Here is a 22599-nt window from a genome sequence, read left to right on the forward strand (position 1 = left end):
GATGATCGTTGTATGATAAAAGAAAAACAGTAGTTTATATAAAGTTATGAATTTTTTTTTACTTGCTGTTTTGCGTAGTTAAAGCGATTTGGCATATGAGCGGCTCGTATATTAAGAGAAGCGAAAGAGAAGAATGGTAGAGAAGGAGGGAAGGGAGAGAAGGGTGGCGAAGGTGTTCTCACATAGAGCAGAAAGAAAGACCGAAGCTTGGCAAGTCTTCGCGAGAGACTTGGATGAGAGAAATAAAGATAGGAGAGGAAGAGAGGAGGAGAGAGAGATGTTCTCTCACACGCACGCACAAACACGCATAAGAAAAAGAGAAGGTTCGAGGGCAGGTAGCAACCTGTCTGTCGGTCGACTCGCCGGCTCGAGTGACTCAGGAGAACCTGATGACTGCAAAGTGAAATGAACTCGGTCCCGGATCCGGCTAGACTAGCATCAACGCCGTATAACGTCCTTTTAACAGTGCGTTCGCGGTTCTTCATCGACACAAGCTTCTCTATATAATAAATATATACTTGTGTGTCTGGCTGGCCATTGAGCTCGATATGTGTGGGACGTATATGTGTTCACATTAGTTATAGTCCGAGATCTGGCTGCAAGTTTAGTGTACCTATCGAATTTTTGCTAAAAACCTAATTTTTACGTATATTTATGATTAGGAGAATATATATCAACCAGATTTTCTATCAAAATGTATTTTTAATTAAATTATTGTTAATTAATTTTTAGAAAAAAGTATTTTTAATTAAATTATTAATTAATTTTTTGAGAAAAAATTCACTCACTTGGTTTTTAAATAAAATATCATCCACTTCACGGCAATATATGTAAAGACTTTGAAAAATAACGATTGCCATTGCGCACTTGACCGCACCTCTTCGCAGTCAGGTGTAAACAGGTATAATTTTGATATATTTATATATTCATAATGAACATTTATTATTTATATATCAAATTAAAGCTAATTTTTTTCTGTTTATTATGATATACGATTGCCTAATTAAATCTGGCCGCAAATAAGGTTTGCCGGCTGTTAAAGATGGTAAAAATTAAAGGTAGAGTGAGAGAGAGAGTTATCGCGCAGCATCACTTGTCAGACAAGGATAGCGATTGCCAGCCGCACGACACATTAAAGCCACTGCGCATGCGTCGAACACTAGTGTTCTCAATCACCGGTGCAAACAGTAGCTTCAAGACAGCGTGGTTAGAATAGTAATGTCGCAGCTATTCAGTTGAGAACATTAGAAATCGACGCATGCGCAGTGGCTTTAAAGTGTCGTGCGGCTGGCAATCGCTATCCTTGTCTGACAAGTGATGCTGCGCGATAACTCTCTCTCTCACTCTACCTTTAATTTTTACCATCTTTAACAGCCGGCAAACCTTATTTGCGGCCAGATTTAATTAGGCAATCGTATATCATAATAAACAGAAAAAATTAGCTTTAATTTGATATATAAATAATAAATGTTCATTATGAATATATAAATATATCAAAATTATACCTGTTTACACCTGACTGCGAAGAGGTGCGGTCAAGTGCGCAATGGCAATCGTTATTTTTCAAAGTCTTTACATATATTGCCGTGAAGTGGATGATATTTTATTTAAAAACCAAGTGAGTGAATTTTTTCTCAAAAATTAATTAATAATTTAATTAAAAATACTTTTTTCTTAAAATTAATTAACAATAATTTAATTAAAAATACATTTTGATAGAAAATCTGGTAGATATATATTCTCCTAATCATAAATATACGTAAAAATTAGGTTTTTAGCAAAAATTCGATAGGTACACTAAACTTGCGGCCAGATCTCGGACTATTAGAGACAAGTCGTAGCATGCAACGGAACACATCAATGAAAACGCGATATACTTTCGACGAGACAATAACCGTTGTTGCTACTCCTCCTATCTATTGCTCATTCTCTATTTTTTTTTCTTTTCTATTTAATCTATGCATTTGTGGATACTAACATTTATGCGTGCTACTTTTACACGCATGTATATATATATTTGGCTTATTTATTGCGGCCGCGCGCGCACGCACGTGTGTGTGCGTGCGTGCGTGCGTGTGCGTGTGTGTGTAAGAAATGTTTATTTCGAATTTGAATATAATAAAAACAATTATGTTTTTATTACAAACATATTATCAATATTCGTAGTACTTTTTCTTTCTTTCTCTTTTTTCTTTTTCTTTTTTCTTTCTTTTACCTTTCTTCGTTTTATTTCTTTCTTTTTTCTTTTCAACGGCAATTCGGGATAGGATAGTAATCTCGCGTGATTCCATGGCAGAAGGAATATCGATTTTGTGTAGAGCCGTCCCACCGAAAAAAAGAGAGAGCTAGTTCGATAAGAACATGCTGCTGCTGCTATCTCGTACCTATTCCTTCTCTTTTCTTCTTTTTTTTTTCAAGTTCGATGATGTCTACTAAAAACGATTATCGGTTTTTTGTCGAGTCGATTCGAGAATTCGTCATTGGCTTGTAATCACGAGAAACGTGTCTTAATTACAGATGCTTCTTGTTTATGTGTTGTTTGTTGAAAGACTACTGCCACAGTTACATTAAGTTTATATATATTATTCATTAATTCGTAAGCCGAGTAAATAGAATTAGATCGTGAATGGGAAGAAGTTTCTTGGGCACGGTATATTGTTTTTCTTACATTGCTCATTATTTTCCTCCACGCGAAATATTTTATATGCATTTCTATACGTAGTTGGAAAAACATAACGGAATCTTGGTTTACATTCACGTTCATTCATTTATAGTATAAAAAAAAAAAGAAAAAAAATACTCGAAGGAAGATGTATAACACGTATATATATATATATATATATATATATATATATGCATGCATATTTATATTATCTCTGTCTCCTCCTCTATGAGAGTTTTGCGTTTAGAGTAAACGTGCGCGTGACGAACGTATTGTATTAGGACCTAGAATAAGTTCTCGCTGGTTTTTACAAAATAAAAACTTTATTTAAAATATAAGGAACAAAAACTTTTTATTGAAAGTATTGTCCATCACTAGAGACCACTTTCTCCCATCTTTCTGGCACTATATGAATTCCGCGTTGGAGAAACGATATGTCTTTTGAGGCTATCCAAGAATCGACCCATTTTTTATCTTCTTTGTAAGAATGAAAACGCTGGTCAGCTAAGCCATGTGCCATCGAACGGAATAGGTGAAAATCGGAAGGGGCTATGTCAGGTGAATACGGCGGGTGGGGTAGAACTTCCCATCGAAGCGTTTCCAGGTAGGTTTTCACTGGTTTTGCAATATGAGGTCGGGCGTTGTCATGTAACAAAATCACTTTGTCGTGTCTCTTCTCGTATAGTGGCCGTTTTTCTTTTAGGGCTCGACTCAAACGCATCAATTGAAGTCGATAGCGATCCCCCGTGATAGTCTCATTCGGTTTGAGCAGCTCATAATAAATTACACCCTTCTCATCCCACCAAATACAGAGAAGAAGCATCGAACCATGGATAGTTGGTTTTGCGGACGATGTTGATGCATGGCCAGGCTTACCCCATGATTTTCTACGCTTTGGATTATCATAGTGTATCCATTTTTCATCGCCAGTCACGATACGGCGCAAAAAACCTTTTCTTTTCTGCTATTGAAGCAGTAGTTCACACGTGACAAAACGCCGTACGATGTCTCTTAGCTTCGATTCATATGGCACCCAATGTCCTTCCTTCTGGATCATTTCTAACATTTTTAAACGTTTTGAAACAGTTGACTCATCAACTTGTAATGTTTTTCCAAGTTCTGCTAGTGTCTGAGATCGGTCTTCATCGAGTAATTCCTCCAATTCTCTGTCTTGAAATTTTTTTGGTGCGCCAGAACGTTCTTTATCCTCAAGTTTAAAATCAATATTTTTAAAACGTCGAAACCAGTCTCTGCATGTCGTATCCGACAGAGCATTGTCACCATAAGTCTTAACAAGAATTCTATGTGCTTCAGCTGCCGATTTCTTTTGAATAAAGTAGTGCAATAAAATTCCCCGCGAATACACTTTAGTTGGCACAAAAGTAGACATTTTCAAAACTAATAAAAAATTACTTTGTTTACACTAAAGTGAACTATCATACACTGAAATTTCAGGTTAGATACAATACTTCCTTGCAAGTGCGTTACCATTTGAAATTTCAAGCACGGAGTACTGCTATTGCCATCTTTGATGAAACAGCGAGAACTTATTCAAGGTCCTAATATTAGCGATCATTGACGTTTCTCGTTCATTGAGTTGAATCGATATTCTGACGCTTATATATATAATTTGGTTCGTATCGCATTTAATAAAATCATAGTGCAGTATCCACGATACTTCATATCACTCGGCGATAATTGATTTAGATATTTATTTGGAAAAAAAAACAATAATAGAGTAGAAATTTACAAAGAATCGTTCAGTTACGAAACATAGATCCTTGAGAGGAGAGAAAGAGAAGTTGTCCTTGAAATTTTAGCACGAGTCCTTTGGTCAAAGTCTATAGAGGAATCTTTGTCCTCTCCCTCTTTCAAGATACGTTATAAGAATTTTAATTCAACAATGTTTCGTTAATTGCATTCTAAGCCAAAGCAAGCGAGTCACGTTGAATTTTAATAAGACCACTTTTTTCCTCTGGGTTGAAAGTTAACTTTTTCGTTTGTTAATTCGACGAATCTTGAAACGAAAAAAAGATAGATTGAAATTGTCTTATTTGAGAAAAAGAATCCTTTCATTTTTCAGATCAAATGAAATTCTAAGATTTTTAATTTCTGGAAATATACGAAATGTTTGTATGTGTCCGTCCTCCTTCTGCTCTTGAAAATGTTTCGTTTCAAACGCCCCTCCCCATTTTCCACGAACTACTTGGCATGAATTTGCAGCTAGCCTCATGATATAATTGAGGGGGAATGAGACATCGTTGTAGGTGAATATAATCATTTGCATACAATCATTTACGGATAAGGTTACAACGTAAGAACAATTATGTTGTGGACGTAGTTAGATAATCTGAAAAAAGATATTACTTATACTTGTTGTATTATAAACCAGGTTAAAAACTTGAAGGTTTTACTTAGAAACGAAAGCTTTCTTTTCAAGATAAACCGGATTTTCAAGTAATTGGTATCTATATATATTGAGAGGTATCTGCACATATCTACACATAATTCTAACAAACTTAATATTACGAGACAAAATGAATTTTTAGACGTCTACCAACACGAGGATTAATAATATATATTTTTATAGCTATATGGATTTTTCTTTTAAAAGAAAGGTAAAAAAAACTGAAATCTATTCTAATATATAAAAATTTATAACTTGACAATTTCATTTCGTACAAATTATTCGATAATTTTCAATTAGTTTCATTATAAAGCGCTCATTTTTTCTTACGAGACTTATAAGAAATGTTAATGCCAGAGAAAAAAAATTGAACTTTAATTGTTACAACGAACCTGTTTTGTTGGAAAAACATTAACGTATTATTCATACTCTCGTTAGAGAACTGTGATTAGTTACTTTATCATCCATTATCTATTGTCAATCTTTTTGGAACTTTTTATATTGTCACTGTGTAGCACTTCCTCCTTGTTTGTTCTCTTCCTCTTTATTTCTCTCTTTCTCTCTTTTCTATTAGTACATAGAAATTCTCAACAGGATGTTCTCTTTATGAAGCGACAGAAATGAAATATATATATCATTTCAGTCATTTACGTGAAAGTAATTATTTTAACGCAAAACTACAAACTTTTTCATTAAATTATTATATATTTTTAATAATTTTTTTTAGCTAAAAGATAAGTCGATATTTATTAATTTATATCTTAATAGATGTTTATTAAAGGGTGTCTCGTAAATAATGTATCCAATGCTTTCTTTGTTAAAATCATTATTGTTTGTTTAAATTAAAATTTCAATTTTGTTTAATGAGGAACAAAATCTGTATAGGATTTATCAAAGTTAGCTTTTATGAAATTACACGGAAATTTAATTCCATTGAAAGCCAACGAAGTACTTTCCCTTTCTATTCTATGTTCATTGAACTCTCTCCCTCTTATTACGTGTCAATGATACGATTCACATGATGTCATTGCCTTTCATGATTTGGGCCAAGTTTATGACAGATATTCATTCGAGTGATATTTGTTGCAGAACTTTATCATAGTTTTACTATAATTTTGTTTATCACTAATTTGTGGTAATACTGTATTTTCAAGAATGTCAACTATATTTTAACTTATTTTAATTATCGTACTTTTTTTTTATTTTTTTTTTTATTAATCCTATAATTTTTTGTTTCTAATATAGATCAGGAACGCGAAGAAACAAGTATAGAATCGACTTTTTTTTGAAAATTTGTCCGATTTAACAAGGAAAAAAATCTCGATTGAATGATATTCAACTGATTGCGAGCGAAAAAGTAAAGTTTATTTTCTTCTCTTTTCCTTATTCCTGAAAAAGGGCGGAATGTAGAGCACAGCATAGCGCAAAGCAGAGGCAGAGTAAAGCACGTTTATGAGTTCTGGATCACGATATGCTGAAGTTTTACTCGGCTCTTCAGTGACCCACTTTCGTGATGGAATTGTACAAAATTATTTGATGGAATACATGTAGCCATAGTTCTTACAATGCACTTATGTATATATAAAAACATATAAATTTGTCTTTTCATTTATAAACATACATAGAAAAGAGTTAAATACGCGAAATACGTTCTCTCGATTAAACTATTGTTTTAATTAAATTAGTTGTTTATTTTATTTAAACTTTTTATATAAGCTTGAAATTTGGCACGACAAATATTACGATTGTACGATAATATAATAATATTATAAAATACGATATCAAATAGTATGCTCATAAATATTGTTTTAAATTACAACGATTTCGATTATTCACGATGAGATTACGCCAAAGTTACGATATTTTCGCGATTACCTAGAACGTATAAATATAAATCGAGGTTAGCGACCGATTATCGAGAAACCATTTTCTTCTCACCTCGAAATATAATTTTAGGATTTACCGAATCGAATCGAATCGAATCGAATCGAATCGAATCGAATCGAAGAAAAAGCCGTAACCGAAACTTGATGGCTGTGTTGTGTGTTCGTTATATCCTTTTTGAACGAAATTTCTTGAATGATTTATTCTGATAAGCTAATTGTAAGATATATTAAAAAAATTCTTTTTATACATCATTCAATCCTTCTTCCAATTATTATTTAAAGAAACTATAAATAATTTATGTTTACTGAATGAAATATATATATATATATATATATATATATATATATAAACTCAAACAATCTTTTCCTTCTTCTATCCATTATCCCGGATATTAAAAAAAAAACTTGAAGGTTAAACGATGATAACTTGGGAATCATTTTAATAGACAACAAAATGTGGATAATAAGTATAATAATAATAATAAATAATAAAAAGGAGAATTAGAGGAAAAAGTGTTTGGTTGACAAAGAATTCTGAAATGTGGGAGGAAAACGAGAGAAATATATCGTAAGGCTTTCTCCTCGATTCGTATATTGATCCGTCAACAGGAGTGTCGTGTACGAGGGCAAAACTTACAGTAAGTGAGAGAGAGTAGAGAAAGAGAAATGAAAAGAGACAGGCACGCAGAATAAGAGAAAAAGGGACAGAAGAAGTGGGATTAAGTTCGTAATACGAGATGCGAAAGAGTCGCGGTCCACTGCGGATTTTGTAGAATAAAAAGAAAGAAAGAAAGAGAGAGAGAGAGAGAGAGAGAGAGAGAGAGAGAGAGAGAGAGGTGAGGTGTTGGATTCCAACAAAAGGGTCGAAGGAAAAATTCAAGGAGAAAGGAAAAACACTCGAGTCCTCCTCGGTATACATACATACTTCTCGGCTTATGTTAAAACAGTGTAGTGACCGCCTCCAAAAGTACCTCTCGTGACTTCAAACCCTTGTGACTTCTTACCCTTTCTTTTTTCTTCATTTTTTCATATGTTAGATTTTTTTTTCTATTCTCACAAGCAGTTTCGAATACAAAGAAGAAAAGCAGAAGCTAGCTAGCAATACATATACTGGTACCCTGACCTACATTTACATTTACTTACATACGTCTAAGCTTCTCTCTCTCTCTTTCTCTTTCTCTTTCTCTACATGTTTCTATCTTCGATATAACGCTATTTGTTTTCACTCCTCCAATATCTTTTCTCCCTTTCTTCGTTTTATTTAATTTTTCTATGTCTACGATTCTGATCGATTGTTGTTTCTCCCTTTTTCTCTGTCAAACACGTTTTTCTTCGTTACTTTTATTCGATCATTTTTGCTTTTATACCGTTAATAATATGATTTTAAAATATTTATTTTCATAGAAATTTTGTTACTTTTCTCTAGTACCTTTATTCACAAAAAAAGTGAAAAAAAAAAAATTCTCGTCATTGGAACGGAATCCTTCTTCGTGATACGTTCGTATACCTGTTGCATCTTCTTTTCGTATTGTCGAACTGCATCACTTGTTAAAATCTTTCTATCGTCTTCTTTCTCTAGATGGAATTTCATATTTTGTATTGTTCTTTTTTGAAAATAGTATTTAAGAAAATATTATGAAATTATAATTATATATGTAAATAAAACAAAATATTTTTTTTCGAAAACATAGTTTTCTAGATTAAAGCGTATTTATAGAACTTTTCAAAGGTTTTATACACTTTCCGAAAATATGTATGTTTGTACGATTTCCTCGTTTCTCACTTTTTATCGAGCTTTTATATCCGCGATGCACTGACATGATGAAAGAAAGAGAGAAAAGTGTGCAACGCATAAAATGAAAAGCGCAAGCGCTTTACAGATGATGTTGAACGTATTTAAAGTACCTTTAACAACGAGAGAGTTTTCTCCTATTTTTGTTGTCGTTCTATCGCTCCTCTTCTTATCTATCTTTTACATTTTATTTTTTCATATCTTGACTTTCAACAGTGTAATAGGGTAATAAAGACGAAGACACACGTCCGTGTTGAAAAATGGTCTATTAATTTGTATGTTACAAATATTTTTTTTCTTTTTTTTAAATACGATTTTCTTCTCTTCTCTCCTTTCTTCTAATTAACAGATTCATTATCCAATTATAGAACGGGCACTTTTCACACTCGAGAATATATCTAGGTCGGTCGCTCACTTTTTTATTCATTGGCTTACCGGCATTTATTTTTACTGACTAGATTACATATTCGCGAATAAATAAAAACGTTCTAAACATTCTGAAGCGTATCGAAAAGTTTTCTCGTATGGTTCTCGTCAGTTAGAATACGACACGAACTATATACGTAGGTTGGAACTTAAATAAAAGCAACTATTTATTCACAACCGATACAAAAGAGTTACATGTTTGCACCTGTTACTGTCCTTCAAAGTAGTCACCAGTGTTGTGTAGAACCCATTGCCAGCGATTTGGAAGGCGTAGTATGCCATTAGCAGAGCCTGTTCTGTTGATGGTGCGAATGGAGCGGTCTACTGCCTGTCGAATCTCTGGAACAGTTCTGAAGCGAATGCCACTATGGGTTCCGCATGGATTGACGGAAATGCAGAAATGGATGCGTTACGACGCTGCTCAGACGCACTTAAAGCGCTATGAGCGCGAAGGAGAGGCTTTCTTACGCCGTATCTTAACACTGGATGAGACATGGCAGTAGACCGCTCCATTCGCACCATCAATAGAACAGGCTCTGCTAACGGTATACTACGCCTTCCACATCGCTGGCAACGGGTTCTACACAACACTGGTGACTACTTTGAAGGACAGTAACAGGTGCAAACATGTAACTCTTTTGTATCGGTTGTGAATAAATAGTTGCCACTATTTAAGTTCCAACCTACGTATAATTTTAATTCGCATTAAAAGTGCTTCGAATATTCTTCGTATATCTTAAGATAACGTCGTTGATAACATTGTTATTTATCCGTACTCGGCAAATTCGAAAATATCGTAATATATTTTAAGAATATTTTTCACGAGATAGTGTGCAAATAATCTTTTGTAAGTCATGTTTTTCGTTTTTATTATTCTTACCTTTCTATTTATTTCTTTCGTGAAAATATTAAGAAGTTCGATCGGCCTAATAATCGATTTTACTACGTAAAAGTAACTAGGTCATCGTCTTAGCCTTCTTAAAACATTTAACCATAATCGTTAAACATGAATTTTTATTAATTAAATTGTGATACGTAACCTGTTCATACAATTAATTGCCAATGATACATTTCGTTTTGAAAAGAAAGATCACGATTGTTCACGAATACTTACAAATTCTCTGTATCTATTACACAGATTAGAAAATTGTCATTTCTAAAATTGCACTAAAATTAATCTATAATTAAACAATAATTGTAATTAACAGACACTTTACATGCAGTATTATAATTTGTTACTATAAATATTGTTGTTTGCTTCTCAATAATTATTAAAGCGATGTTCTTTATCAGAGGCGTGTCTCACGAGGCGTTACATCGAGATTAACTTTCGGAAAACTTGATGAGCAAGAGAGAGAGAGAGAGAGAGAGAGAGAGAGAGAGAGAGAGAGAAGGGGAATAGATGGATGGAGTGAGAGAGAAAAAGAGAGAGAGAGAAAAAGAGAGAGAGAGAGAGATAGAGAAAGGGGGATAGATGGATGGAGTGAGAGAGAAAAAGAGAGATAGAGGTCGGTGAGAATCGATAAATCGAACTTTAAGAGGTGTGACGTATACCAGGTTGCTGCTGTAAGTTCAAGCAAGCGTAAGATCAGAAAGAATAATTAAAGAAGCACCTAGCCAGTTAAGGTTCTTATCACTAGTATTGTATTTATATATATATATATATATGTGTGTGTGTGTGTGTGTGTGTGTTTAAAGAAATATCGAAGATAGTAATAGAAGTCTAATCGTTCATCTGTCCTTCTTCATCAATACGATCTGTTTAGGTCGAGTCTGTTTGAAAGACGTTCGGATCGATGTTCCACTTTTCAACAGACGCGTGCAGTCTGGCGAAAAAGAAAATAAAATCGTAAGGAAGAGAAGGAGAAGGAGGAGGAGGATTCTTGTTAAAGAATTTCTAAAGTACCTGTCCAAAGTTAAAATCATTTATTCTATATGCATGTATAGTTTGTATTTACATAATATCGGTAATGTTTGTGATAAGGATCCACAGTTGTAAAATATAGATTAATAATATTAGACGTTAGTAAAATGCAAGGACATGACAGGGTTCGTTTTCTTGTTTTCTATCATTTATCATGATTTGTCTGTGATTTTAATCTTCCCCATGGAGAGTTGGATCGATAAAACGTTCTTCTTTTATGTACGAAAATTATGAACTCTGATCTTTTACCTCCAAGGAGCACGAACTCCATGTATACAAATGGGATATAAAAATAAGAGGGCGCCCGTGTTCTATTTGTACTAGGGATCCTGTAGGAGGGATGCGCCATTCATATTCAGCTCATATGCCATTGGCTGAAAATTTTGGGGGACCGCTTGAATTTATAATAATTTTTTCGTGTAACCTATTCTATTTTAATATAAATTTTTAATTATCATTAAATATAGTTAATTTTTTTCTGTATTTGATGCAATTCATTATTTCATAATTATTTCAATGTTTGAATCATTCGCGCGCAAAATCGAGTTCCGGTCCCCCAACAATGTACATGGCGCATCCCTCCTACAGGATCCCTAATTTGTACCAAAATGGAAAGGGAATAAGGCGGCAGTTTAAAAAAAATTATAATACGAAACTAAGGGTAATCATTTAGGTTGTTCAAGTATAAATAATTGAAATTAAATAAATAATTATTTAATAATCGTAAAAAAATGAGTAAATAGTAATAATAATAATAGTAATAATAATAATAATAATAATAATAATAATAATAATAATAATAATAATAAATTTAGATTAAATTCTAATCATTTAGAAAAAAATATTATTAAATGTAAATTTTATTAATAATAAAATTCAGTCAGATAAAAGTAATGGTTACTGTATTTTTTAAATAATTATTTACAATACAAAGTTAAAAATATAAGTAAAATACTAATACTAATAGTCATGGAGACCACATAAGGAGCACGAACTAATACCTTTGGTACTTATTACCTTTGGTACTATTTAAAAAAACATAGGTTTTTTTAAATTCAATTCCTGTCTTCGTATGAAATCAGTTGCACTCCCATTATTACAATTTTTAACTGCGCACACCCTGCCCATTTTTAAATTTATAATTTTTTATTAATCTTATTTTTAATATTTTATTTTTGTTATTATTTTTTTTTACATACAAGTATTAAGGTTAAGAACTATTTGCTCACTTCACGCATCGGTACGTTACTGTATTCAAAACAGTATAAAAGGAACATTAGCGACACTTGTGGTGAAACAAGAAAACTTAAATATACGATTTGCGTGGACAGATTTTGGCAATTAATATGTTGAGTTTGTGCTCCTTGTGTAGTCTCCATGTTTTACCCATAGAGATATTACAAATACAGGAAACCAACCATAGGCGGTTGTGTAAGTGGAAATGTCTCTGCATGAATATAGCAGTAAAAAACGAAAGGTTGATGTTCTTTCTCTACTCATGTGGTACACACACACACACACACACATATATATATATATATATAATAAAACGCAAGAAAGAACAAAAGACTCGCAAGTTAGAGAGAGACAATATCAACCTCCCATGTTCTATCTCTTTTTATTTCGCCGACAGATTTTATGCTGGCTTGTTTGCTCTATGTGTAGTATCTCTATAGTTTTACTTTTTAATGTATATTTTTTTTTTTTTTCTCTTGTTTTTATTTCCTTCCCTTTTCTTTTTTTACGAAGTAATATTCTACTAAAGATCTTGGGATCTTTTTCATTTAGGTATCTCTATTTCTACCTCTATTTTTTTCTTTTCCTTCTTTTTCTTGCGCAGACTCCCGCGTCGGCGCTCGTACTATCATGATATTGGGAGAAACAGCTTACAAAGGACGTTTCTTGATAAATACTAAACCTATCGACACTTCATGTATACTTATTCCTATCGTGAGTGATCAAATGATTGGTTAAAAAAGAAAAGAAACCCATATATGCTAATATAGAATGAGATTTTATTTAATTGGATAGCGAATAAAATGTTTTATGTTATTTAGAAATTAATAATGTACAATTTATGCGTTTTTATTTTCAAATTACAGGATTTTTACAAATTATTATAGATGATTCTAACTTGATAGGTTTAGAATTAACATTATTTCTATCATAATTTTCTCTTTTCATAGAACTTCATTTGTTCATTTTTGTTTTTTTAATTATTGTCAAGACTACCTCTTCATTTTTTTAAATTACACTTTGTATTTTTGACTTAACAGTATTATAGCCATATATGTAATACTCCTATATGAACAGTTTCCATAAGTGGAAGCTATTCTGACAAAGTGAGACAGATAATGTCACCTTCTCTATCCTCCGAGCTTCCAGCTCAGTTAAGCGCATCTTTTGTGCGCATACGGGAAAACGTCGAGTAATTCAAATAAAATATATTTTTATAATAACTTTTTATTTTATTTATGAGGAAAATAAAATTTTTGTTAAAATATAAAATGATAATGAATAATTTTATTTTTATTGCTTAGAACAATATAAAAAAATAATTCATTTTTATTGAATTCTGGAAGTTTCATTTCAATTTAGTCACTTTGTACGTATGTCCAAATTTTGTGGAAATCTAAATTCGTTAAAATTTAAATATTATTCTGAACATAAAAAACTTTTTAATTTAAAAAATTGGAAATAATTTGCACTTACCTATGCAATGAAATATTGTCAGCTCTAGATGTTTTTCTTTTTTCATAAATAATACGAGTTCACCATTTTTTAATAATTAGTTGTTGAAAATAAAATATTGATAAATTAAAATCACAAATTTTTAAAAATATAGGATTATTTTTCTGTATTATAATAATGAATAATAATGTAAACAATTTTAACCACAAAATTATTCTCCAGTTTATGTTCCCACTACTGATATTTTAGAGAAATTTCAAGCATGCGCAGATTGGACAAAGTGTTTCGGAAGAAAGAGAAAATAAATATTGTCGGTACCGTAATGTTGAGACATTCTTTCCCGTATCAACTGTCCATATAGGAGTATTACATATATGATTATAGCCCGTATCAAGACGAATTTAACGACCTGTTATACTATGACCTTCGGATGACCTTCAATCCGAATTAACCTTCCGATTTTTTTTTATTATTATTATTCTTACTATTACAATATGAACTTTTTTTTATTGCAATGTATAGCCAATCGAAAACTGATCAATGTTTGTTTAAAATACTTTTTTGTTACGTTATCGCAAGTACTTGAAAAATCGTGAAAAATTTTACATGGGACACCCTGTATATATAAATAATTATAAAACGGAAAAAAAGTAAAATTAATTTGTTGATATCATTAATAAGGCACGTTGTTAAAATTCCTTCTTATGGATTGTTTTGTTCGGCTCATGGGTATAAAGATCCTAAGGATTCAGGTCTATGTTGTTCTGGGGCTTTGCCAACACGTGTTCTGGCATCTTTTTCGGAACGTCTCCGTTCAATGTCCTACGAATATGTGGCGAGACTCGTATCTTACATTAGTCATTTGATACGTAGAAGAACATTGGTAAAAAATAGTACGACCAACCGACCAGAAAACCAAAAAAAATTTTATTCGTCTTATTGCGTTTGATAGTATTTTCCTGGTATATAGGAAGAAGAGAAGAAGGAGGAAAAGAGGGAGGAGGAAAATAAAAAGACTCGCAGAAAGTTTTATCGAGTTGTTTCTTCGAGCATATTTCAAGCGAAATATTTTCAACTCGTGTAAGATAATCACATTTCTTCTCTTGTCGGGTTCCAAAGCTAAATATTTTTCTTTTTCCTATTTATATGACAATTACATATATAGGGGCTCTAATATTTTTATGATTTTCTTACCGAATGACGTTCGTAAAATAGTAATAAAATGTTATTTCGGTTAACAATATACTAATTTTGACATATCTTTTAAACGTTATGTACATCACGCGTAGAACTCTTTCTATCTTTCTCATTCTCTTATCTAGTATTTCTTCTATTCTTCGTTTCTTTCTATCCTTGTCTCATTTCGTATTCACTCTATGATATATAATGAGGGATACTTGAAAAAAGATTAAGACCGTAAATGGGAAGAATCGAGGAAAATGAGTCTGCTGGAATGAACCCGTCGAGGACCCTTCGTATCCTCTACGGATACGTGAAAACGAGTGAAAGAGAAGAGAAAGAGAAAGAAGAAGGAACGTAGAGTACATAAAGTATACATACAAGCATAGATACATATACATATACACATACATATACATATACATATAGAGGGTGTCCAAAAAAGTTTGGACGAAACTTATACTACGTATTACTGAGATCGAATAAATGAAAAATGCTTATATGAACTTATAATATATATTTATTTATTTACTTACTCACTCACATAAGATTGTCACGGCCATAACACCTGCTCGTCATCCTTCTCTCGCTGATTGGTTCATTCGCCCTTTTTTTTCCTTTCTTCCTGGAGACTGGCAGTCCTACAAGAAAGCCGGCCATGCTACATTATGCCAGGTTACATAGACATTGCACGGAAGACAGCTGCGGGGCGTTGTTGCTACCATCATCGGAGACCAGTGCTATATTTCTTTACTAACGGACGTTCGAAGGAAAAGTTAGGAGGGATCTTCAAGGCCCTATACGTTGATTATCTATCGTCTTACTGGCTTTCCTTTTATTTCATACGAAATATTTTTTATTATTGCAACATTCTCCGAAGAATATTTTCTTTTTTTCTTTCTATTTTAATATGTTTTTTTTCTTTTTTAATTAAGATACATAGAAAGGAATATCATTACAATTATAACAATTTTGTGATATTCTTGAGAACATTTTACTATTTTTTTTTCATCATTGTTTACTTTAATCATTTTTTTTTTGTCTTTTATTTGAAATATTGGAATTCATACAAAAAAATTTATATATATATATATATATATATATATATATATATATATATATATATATATATTCCTTTCTTATTTGTTATCGCCAAGCGAAAATTCACTCGGCAACATAATCTCGTTTTAATGGTTCTCAGAAGCATGAGCGTATTCGCCCTTTGTGTTGCCACGTGACCTTGCTATCTCTTCACGGTGTGTCTAGGAGAGGGGATACCTCGGAAGCATTCAAAGGAACACCCCTTGGACGTAACGTTTGCTCATTGCACAAATACCCAACTCACAACTTTGCGCGATTCAATTAACTCTCTTAATTGGTTACATTGCGCTTCATTTTAACGAACCTAGAAAAGAATCTGTCCTAGCGAAAAATGAGAGAAGAGTATAGAAAGAAAGAAAAAAAGAGAGAGAGAAGATGAAAAATAAAAAAATATTTATTATATCGTCAAAAATTTTCGACTATCTTCAAATTCTATAGAAATGATAAGAATTAGAAATCCTATTGTTCTTTCAATTGTTTATTAATCGAATAATTTTTTTTTTCTAAAGACAATAATTGCTTACGCATACATGTATATTTATTCGTATTATTTTAAATATCATCTCAAAGAATTTTTCCAATGTACTTTTGATATATAGATATTATTAAATCATCACTTTGCCTTTCTCATGTCAAAGAAAAAGAAAAAGAAAAAATATAAGAGAGAAGAAGAGAAATAGAAAGAAATAGAGAAAGTATTATTTTTAAATCTTCTTCTTCTTCGTTCTCATAAATTTTACCCTAAGTGGTATTTTTTGTATTGTCGATGTTTCACAACGTAGATTTTGCGCCTATGTTAACGTCGTGAAGCTTATTTTTAAATTTGCGCGAGAATGAACTATCGGCAACGGCGGCTGCTGCTACTGCTGTTGTTGCACGATTAACACGTGCGCTAAAGAAATTTCTGATATTGATTTACCAAGGATATATATGTATGCAGTACGTACCACCAGTTTACTCTTTCTTTCTTTCTTTTATGACCGTGGGCTCGTTTTATATTTATCAAACCCTATGGAAGATTTATTGTATGAATTATGCAGATAAAAGAGTCAAGAAATTATTAAATTTCAATATTTCCTAACATATATTTACATTTAGAATTTTATTTTTTTCTGTTTTGTTAAAACAATAACTATGTACGCGTTCATATTTGTTTTGATCATTTTTAAATATAATTTAATACAGAAGATTAATTGTACTGGCTACGCAAGAATTAGAATCAAGGAAATATGATTAAATTTCAATATTTGGTAATACATATATTCATATATACATATATATATATATATATATATTGGTGATAGAACTTATGTACTTATTTTGAACACAGCTGATTCAACGATTTCACATTTTTACCTTGGACAATATTATTTCTTATATACCTATATAAAATGCGTAGATATATTTCTGTAATCGATTTGAGGTTATCGTCAATCCAATTATTTATTTTCTTTCTATATTAGAACGTGACGAGTTCTTTAAGCTTATTACTCCTCAATCTCTGTTCTTTCACCAATCGCAAGATAATGCGCTTCCGCTTTCTTTCTTTTTTTTTGTCCTTTTCGATTCGACCTCAAAAAAATTTTTTAAATAATTTGTCGTCATTAAAACGAGAATGGATTATAATATCGTATCTTAAAAAAAAAAGTCTTCTAAGCGTGTTTATCCTAACGACTAACTTTTATTATCGATTCTGCATAGAAAGAGAAAAAGAGAGAGAGAGAAGATCTCTTTGCTGAGAAATAGAGCCCAAAGCCCTTGACTAACGACATCGATTTCGTATTCGTTGGATCGTTGCTTCCTTTAGAAATTTGCACATAGAAAGAGGGGGGGTCCTTCTTCGAATGCGTTCACGAGAAATCGTGGCACGTGCCTCTCCACTTGGCAGAGTGTCGAAAACGAGAAGGAAAGAGACTTAGAGATATGAAAAGATAAAGAGAAAAGTGTAAGAGAGTGAAAGAAAATGAGAGAAAGAGAGAAAGAGATAGAGAGAATGTGAGAGCGATAGAAAGAGTAAGAGAAAGGTAGAAGGGAATGTTAGGAATAAAAGGGACGACGAGTAAACGCGAGTTTCGAAGTAAGTAGACGTTGTTACTACAGGGACACTTGGTAGGAAAATCGTCGACGTAAAAAGGGCGGGGATCTGTTGAGAGTGTTAAAAGGGGGAAGAATGGGAAATAGAACGAAAGGGAAAGGGGAAGGGGCAGGGATTGTAAGAGAGAGAGAGAGAGAGAGAGAGAGAGAGAGAGAGAGAGTTTGTGTGTGTGTTTACGTGTATGTATGTAAGAGGAAAGAGAACAGAAGGGAATAGAGAATGACGTTGGCTTCGATCGATGCACGACGATGTGTTGCCTTCTTCTTCTCTGTGTGGTTCTGCTTCGATTTTCCAGTCTTGCTTGCAAGCCTGTTGGTTGATAGTGGTCTGTTGGCTTGGTTGGCTGCTCGCTCGGTTGGTTGCTACCTGCCCGACTAGCTGCTTACTGAAACTGACACTAGAGATAGAACGTTCAATTGGCTAGGTACAGTGTTAAGTCTCTATGGAAGTTTTCTATATTAAAGATTTCTTTTTATATTAAATGTTAATCTTTTTTCATTTTTTTTTCCTTTTTTCCCTTTTTCTTTTTTTATATAAAACTTTCATCACATATTTATTATCGTATTCAGTTATTCGAAAATTTGCCAATATTTCTAAATTAGTTAGAGTAAGGATCGTAGAAAAATTTTTGTTATTTTTATTATTTTGCAGATGGTAATTTTTTTTGTGTATTATTAAAATAATCAAGTCTTATAAATAAGTTAAATTTCCAATTTATAAATATAAAAGAAAATTGTTAATAATATTTATTATATTATTCTTTATTAGAAATAAAATTAAGGGGACATTGAATATAACGAAATTAAATTGATTTTATTTCAGATCATTAAAGATTGATAAATTTCTTTATAACAGTACAATTATTATTATAAAATTAGATTGATCCATTTGACGCGTGTCGTCATACATATCGTACTTACAATTATCTCACGTTTAATCCAAAACACGATTTTGAGAATAAAGAAAAATTGTATCATTTCAAATGAATTATCTTGTTTTTGAAAATGCGAACAGATATAATTTTTATCGGTTTTTCTCGTTCGTAGTGTCTCCAATGGGCTCATTTTCAAGGTAGTCACTAGTCTGTGTCTGTTCCTCACCTTTGTTGTGTTGTGTTATTGTACTCGGAGAGAGAGAAAGAGAGAGAGGGAGAGAGAGATTCTCGTTTGATAGATGTGAATATATTTCCGCAACACGTGCATCATTGTTTGTGCGATTCTCGTAGTCACGTCCTTCATAGGTTTTTTTTTTTTATCTTTTTTTCCTCTTCGTTTTGTTCCACTCCCTTCCTTCTCTTCTGCATCTTCTCCTTTCTTTTCCTTTCTTTTCTTTTACTCTTGTCTACCTTTCACTGTCCGCCACTTCGAGACTTAACTTGTTCTCAAACGCCAACATGATTTCCTCTTCCTTTCTCATTCCTTTTCCCATAAAGATTCATGCGATCCGGAACAACAAACGATAATTAATTACTAAGTGCAAACATTTCCCGCGAACAACCGGTTTATTTCTCTTATGTTAGCACTTCTTATCAATTCATTCTTCGAATTCTAATTATATCTGTCTCTTATCAAATAAATTAAGCAACAAACAATACTATTATAACAATCATATCATTATACAAATTCTGTTTCCATCTGTCTAATTTATTGAAACGTATATTAGTCATTAATTTACAATAAGTTTACTTTTTACGGTCACATTAAAAACAAAAGTAGCTTTATATAATTTTATTATTATATTTCGTTATAATATTGTCGGCATCATTGTACTAATAATTATTGAATTACAAACAAGAAAAAAAAATGATTGACACAATTATTGGTTGAATTTGTAAAATAAAAATTACGAAAAAAACAAATCGAAAGAGTAATTTCAACAAATACTTTATCATCGCTTACGATATAAATTTTTTTTATATTATAAGCACGTTATTTCAAGAGTATTCATATTTTGATTATACGAATCTTTTTTTTCTTTTCCATTGTTTCACACTGATAATTGATCGGAATTTGAATGTAATTTAATAGTCAAAAATGTGAGATAAAATATATCAATTTAAATGTAAATATACACAATAATTTTCTATGTATAATCTATTATTGCATTTTCGTATTCTATGTATAATAAGTGTATATATATATATATGTTTTAACGTAGAAACGAGCAAGTAATGTAATAGAAGCGTGTGGGTTAGAACTCGTGAGTAGAAACGTAGGTTAGTTACCTTGATTACCTACCCAGTCGTAGATCGAAATCTACGGGACCGGAACTATTGCGATCGATAAGATCACACTTACACGTTTCGAATAGGTATTTTGCGAGATACTCGTTCTATGTCATTCGCAACCTTGAATACGTTCTTAACTCTTTTGATAACTCTCCACCTATTGATATCTCTTCCATTATGTTCCCTATTCATGGTACATGTCGATTATCCGAAATGTGTCTCCCACTTTCTTCTTAGCTAGTCAGATTGACCTCATTTTTTTTCAAGAATAAAGTTAATTAATCGATAATAACGAATATCGAAGTTCATCAATGTCATGAAAATTAATACAATTTTGTATTGTTTAACTTTAAAAATTGAATAGTTAAACTTTGATTTTATTGATCGATTCAATGTACCTCTTTCATTTTCACGTTAAAAGCTAATTTTGTAGTAATCAATAAAATGTCTCTTATTGTTAGAAGAACGTTTATCAAACATTTGACTTCGTAATACAGTACTTGTTTATTTGTTATTTTCATGTCTTTCTGATGCTTATAATATATTATTTTAAAGATATTGTATATTTTCGTAAATTCGTAAAAATATTTTTTACGAGAACGCTTTAGAAAATCTTTCTAATTCATTAAATCCTTTATTAACAATATTTCAACGTTGCTCGTAGGTTGTGAATTCTTTTTTTTCATAATAGTATAATAAAGAATATATTTTTTCGAAATAGTTAATGAATTAACGAAATTTTCAAAATTTCTTTTATTTTTCGTGGATGATGGAGAGATTGATAGTGTGGCAAAAAATAACGGATCCACGTCAAACTGTCTGAAATTCCATAGTCGATATCTGGAACAAATTGTACGCACCATACGAGAAGAAAGTGTATGCGTATACATAGTAGAGTTTTTCAAGTGGAAAGAAAAAAAGAGGGTAGGCATATGTTATTTTCTCCTGGTTCAAACCGCCCCCATAGCTTTAGGGGAATATAAGTAGTTTCTTTCTTTTTTTGAAGAGATCTCGTAAAATAATATAAACAACGAAAATAAAATCTATAAAAATAATGCAGAATTTTATATCATTTAAAAACTTTTTAAAGTCGAAGAAATTTTTTTTTATTTGTAGTTTTTTCTTTTTTTTTTTTTTTTTAAATACTCAAATGGAAGAATTTATTTATATATACGAGCCTTTTATTTTGAAAATGGCCTAAGTCATTTTAATAATTTGTTGTTGTTGTTGTTGACCGTAACAACATCTATCTACAGATGGAAGTTAACTGTCATAAAAAACATTTCGCTGAAAATATAAAAAATGATCTTCTTCTTTTAAAAATAAAAATGTATATATATAATTGACTCTAAACACACCCTACTGAAGTATATTTTAAAGATTAACCAAAACTTGTTAAGTATCATGGTGCATACATTTTTCAATTTTCATAGTTTGTTTCACTGATACAAGCTTAAAAGCACTTTTTCTTTCTGCCGTGCACTAAACACAGTCAACAACATAGCACATTTTATAAATTGACCAAAACTCTTTGGGCATTATATACATTGTATATATATATATACGAGCAATATATATAATACGTAGTAATACATCGACTATAACGTATATGTAAATATTTTATTTTTTCTTATTAAAAATAAGTAATAAAAAAAACTGGTAGAAAATTTGAATGTGATTTATTAGATTTTACACACCTGACCGTGAAACCTTTCGTAATCAAACCAAACTTGGGGCTTTTGTATGTTATCCGGCTTCTGTGTTGTCCGGTGGTCCAGTTTGTTCGACATTTCGTCACAACTCACGTGCTTGGCACGCGAGAAATGTCTGCTTGTTGCTAGTAGTAAACTCTATGGTTGTGTTTGTTCTCATATACTTCTCTTTCTGTCTATTTTTTTTTTTTTTTTTTGGTTTTATTCTTCTCTTTCTTGTTTTAAATGAAAGAACTCAAAGCTCGTGAAAGAGAAAAGAAGAAAAATATAACATACAAAAGGAAACAATGCTGTTTGACCGGATATAAAGCACGCTACCTATGTCTCTTCTTTAATTTTTTTGTCTCTAACGTTGGATAGTAAAAGCTTTTAAAGGTTATGAACTTACTATACTTTGAGTTCAATGACTTTCCTACGAAAAATTTCATTAATCTGTCTTAACGAACTAATTACTTATTTTTATCCATCTATCTATCTATTTATCTATCTAACTATCT

At 31.7% G+C, this 22599-nt stretch overlaps 1 protein-coding gene across 23 annotated transcripts in view; it reads left to right on the top strand.

Moving 5' to 3' along the window:
- The window catches only part of gish (casein kinase I gish), a 48438-nt gene that overhangs the window by 11017 nt on the left and 14822 nt on the right, over positions 1 to 22599 (top strand). The window contains exon 1 of one of the 23 annotated variants that reach the window (XM_089177263.1): positions 1599 to 1618. The exons of 19 other annotated variants lie outside the window; for them this stretch is intronic. The gene's annotated coding sequence lies outside the window, so the exon portion shown is untranslated. Of the gene's footprint in view, positions 1 to 1598; positions 1619 to 18474; positions 18588 to 22599 lie in introns of those variants that run through there. 3 more of the 23 variants (XM_089177261.1, XM_015335276.2, XM_089177262.1) reach the window with 3 other exon arrangements.

This window comes from Polistes dominula, unplaced genomic scaffold (assembly GCF_049000335.1).
Source record: "Polistes dominula isolate Pdom_NZ unplaced genomic scaffold, Pdom_raw_medaka contig_20, whole genome shotgun sequence".
Lineage (NCBI taxonomy): Eukaryota > Metazoa > Arthropoda > Insecta > Hymenoptera > Vespidae > Polistes > Polistes dominula.